Below are 4,005 nucleotides of genomic sequence, written 5' to 3'. Positions count from 1 at the left end.
TGGAGCCGGAGGGGAACGGACACGCTCAGGCGACCGGGGGAAGAAGGCGGCGTCGGGGATGGGGCTTGCTGGCCCGGCGGCGCGGGCTGCCACTTGAGAGGAAGTCAGGAAGTCGGGAAGCTCCCTCTCTCCTATGATCCGCACCCGGCGCCCTACCTGTCGTTGTAAGAGTTCGACCAGATGCTCTCGGTCCCCTCTGTCCACAGGGCTGGCACCCCCGGTCCTCTGCTCCGCACCCCAGATTGAACGCCACTCGGCCACACAACAAATTGCAGGTTGGTCGGATCTCTCCTACGGTTCAAGTTACAGACCTGTTTTTTTTTCTTAGCTTGTGATTAAAATTCATGGACAACTGAAGGTGTTGTTGAGGTGCTGCAGTTGTGTTGTTACTTGTTAAACGTTTGTGAATAAAACGCTCATAAGAAGACGTATGAATGGAAAACAGAACAGGAATTCGTCATAAGTGTCATATGTTTAAGAATTTTTGCCCGACTAAGAATCCTTCCTAGAATGAAAAGAGGACATTGGTGCACTAAACAACAAACTGAGTAACTAAGAAAATAAGGATCTTGATGTCTCGATCCCAAGAACAATGACAGATAAAGTTCTTGATAGAAAGAAGAACATTGTGCAAGGTCTGATGATAAGGTACACTGAAATTAACTTCACCGTACTAACATGAGGATTTTGGACATTAGCAGCCATCAATGAATTTAATGATATTTGCCCTGCTATGAAATTTTTGTAGGAAGTAACATAAAGGGAGGCATACAGGAAGCATTTGCTATGGCGTAGGTAAAGCATATAAGGCTCAACACCTGTATCCCCCGTTTCTCTTTCTCCTTTTTGCAGTTGATTGATGGTGATGGCTTTACAGACTCTATATATCTGCTCCATGAATATTTATTGGCATTTCCTTAGTTCGTTGAGGAGCCATATTGTTATTAAGGTCTGAAACACCAATTGTATATTTATGGGCATTTACAAGGTCTTTAAATTCTTGACAGTCTGCCAAAATTATATCTGCTTAAGGTGCAGACCGAATAACCTTTCCATCCTGATATTAACCAATAAATTCTTGATCCAACAGCTAAAGACTTGTGCGAAAATCGTTTATCTACTTCTATGGAACTGCAAATTGTTCATCCGGACTGAACCGAATCCAGTGGCAAAGATATACTGCAGAGGAGGTCTAATCAACGGAGACTACTTCCAGTTGATTGAGGAAAATGAGGTAGTCTTTTTCATTTGTCTTTGTTAGTAGTGAATTGAATATAAAGCTACAGTTCTATAAACTGAAATCCAATTCGTTTGTATTCTAACTTATCTCTACTATATTAAAAAAAATGGCTAGAGGTGGTTGGATGGTTGGTACGTCCGTAGCAATCCCGCCGTGTTATCTCCGGCCATCCAACTGCAGGCCGCGACCTGCAGTGACGCCGAGACCCTCCTCACGGCTGGGTATTCGTTCCATCCAACAGCTATATAGGTTGCCAAAATTGGTCGTTCGACTACAGCTTCATCGCACACTACCTCTCCTCCTCGAACCTTAATTGACTATGCTTTCTGCTCTTCCTCTTTTACAGGTAGAACCTTGGAGTCGTGTGCGATATATTGGCTTCGGGAGTTCTTTAACTGTCAATTTCCGATGGCTGTCAGCCAGATGAGTTCCCTTGTACTTCCAGACCTCATCTCTATATTCTTAAGTACCCATGTCCTAATGTATGTGTACACAGGTTTGCTTAGATTATTTATGTGTACGGATGGTGCCATGATACTGTTAGGTATGGATGTTGTTGTATGCGGCAGGTTACTGAGAGAAGGCCAACTGAGAGAGTGAAATAGATGTTTACATGTTCATGTTCTTCCGCAGTTCATTTTTCTAACTTTTACATACTTTGCTGATACATTCAGTGAGTGAGATAGACGTGCTATTTATATGTAAGAATGATGCCATGATTCATTTTGGTTGCTGTATGCAACAGGTTACCGAGAGGAAGCCATTTGTTTGTGCTAAAAATACATATTTGGGTTGCAAAATTGTGTAGAAGGCAGTGGCTGCTAAAGCAGTCTATCAAGTGGAAATGTGTGTCCTTTACAGAAATCATCTTCAACTTGTTGCTTAAAATGTTGTCTGTTTCCCAAAGACTCGACTTTACCATACTGATTTGTGATAATCACAGATAAATATTGATGGTATTAAGAGTTTCCACCCTGTGACAATCTTCCACTGTGGCGTGAAGAGCTGCAGTCATATAACTGTATGCTCGATATTCTCGCTGCATGAATCCTGACAGAATGGTCCAATGAATTTGGTGTGCAGCCTTTGTCATCTCCCTACTGACACTTGAAAGAGATTTTGCTTAATTATGCCACACCAGCATGATCTCCTCCGTATTATTACATCTGCTTGATAATATATTCCTTGATGTTTTTCACCAGTCATTGGGTCATGTTCATGGACCCGTGTCCCATGCAACTCAACTATGGTATGCTTCTCACGCTCAGAAATGGCTCATCCAACAAAACACAAACAGATTTGTGCAAGTAGTGACATTTTTGGGACTACTTTGTTAAAAATGTATTTTATTTTAACGGGTGAGTGCGCAGTTTCTTGCCCTATTTATGAACACCCGTGGACATAAATCAGTTTAGCCACAACCCAAGGCATGCAACATGAAAACTTTTGATTAGTAGATGATTAGGGTTATAACATAGTGTGGACGAACGTGACCCGTTGTGTAAAGAAAGTTGCACTTGATGTAATTAGGCAAGCAATTAAGTTTGTAGAAGGAATGTGTGTTTTCAGAAAAAATGTATCCCTTGTGAAAATGGAAATATCTCAAAAGGTTGTCGAGACGCTCGGCTATTTGACCAATGGACCACATTGCAACCATACAGTTTTGGATCTCAAAGGTATGATGAATTAACAGCTTTTATTGGATAGCAATTAAAGTGAAGTTGAATCTTAATGTTGGAATACCATATGAGTATTTCGTATATACGTGAATTGTCGATTGCATTGTATTGACATGTGGTGCAGAAAGATAACTTGATAGGTCATGGCAACGAACGGTCATTGATGCAACGCATGCAACCATTCATGTTCCAATTTTGCATCGGGTAGCAGTGAAGCGGACGGGCGACTTAGGGAGGAAGAATGGTGGTGGACATAGCGTATGCATTTTAAGTCAAGTTCTTGCCGATCAATTAATTGCAACATGTATTTTACTCCTATTATAGATAACATGTATCTTAGATGGCCACGGTTGGTTTGAAAGTTTCATTTTAGTTCTGAAGGTGTGTATATTAAATAGTTCTTGCAAAACCTAAAATGTTGTCATGAGTTAAATTCAACAGATGGCAATTTTTTCTATTGTACTTGCAGTTTTGTCTCTTGAGTGCATAGTTTTATTATATTGTCATGTCCTAGAGCATATAAGATAAGAGTATGGGTCTCAAAGTTGTACTGGCATTGCACTGCTCTCTCTATCATTTGCTCGGTCCCGTGCTCATTGGCCCTTCTCATGATGTATTTGTGTGTATGATTCAGATATTGATCAACTCTCTCTCTCTCCGAGATCAACTCAGGCAAGAGGTGCTGGACCATCATGGGGCACTCGCCTATAAAGCATACCGATGTGAATATCTGGTCCACCGTTATTTTTCTACTGTGTCGTTCTAGAAAACATAATACATACCATTAATATTTAGGACAAGTTATTGTGTACTCCATGAATCTTCACCTATTTGTTGCTGATTCGGTATTTACCATGCATGGTTTTTCTAGAGTTCTGCTGACGCCTGACGCACAATCAATGTTTGGTTTTGCAATTAGGTTCGTTTGATCTTGGATGCCATTTCTTATATTATTTTCCATGTTTAGGAAATTTGAGTGAGACTCTTTGGAAATTTGAGCTTGCATTTACCGAGGTGCATCTGTTGAGTAGGAGAATATTGCAGTAAATTCACTTGCAGCTATGGCAATGACATGTACATAACTTG

General features: G+C 40.8%; 1 long non-coding RNA gene across 1 annotated transcript; it reads left to right on the top strand.

The window, feature by feature from the left end:
* The first annotated feature begins 723 nt into the window (after window positions 1-723).
* LOC124686594 lies at window positions 724-3,725 on the top strand. The gene is made up of 3 exons (XR_006997872.1): window positions 724-1,234; window positions 1,355-1,489; window positions 1,587-3,725. It is a non-coding gene; the product is annotated as an uncharacterized LOC124686594 (long non-coding RNA).
* Window positions 3,726-4,005: the final 280 nt, after the last annotated feature.

This window comes from Lolium rigidum, chromosome 2 (genome assembly GCF_022539505.1).
Source record: "Lolium rigidum isolate FL_2022 chromosome 2, APGP_CSIRO_Lrig_0.1, whole genome shotgun sequence".
Classification (NCBI taxonomy): domain Eukaryota; kingdom Viridiplantae; phylum Streptophyta; class Magnoliopsida; order Poales; family Poaceae; genus Lolium; species Lolium rigidum.
The sequence above is the reverse complement of the archived record's forward strand: the minus strand, read 5'-3'. Positions and strand labels throughout refer to the sequence as shown.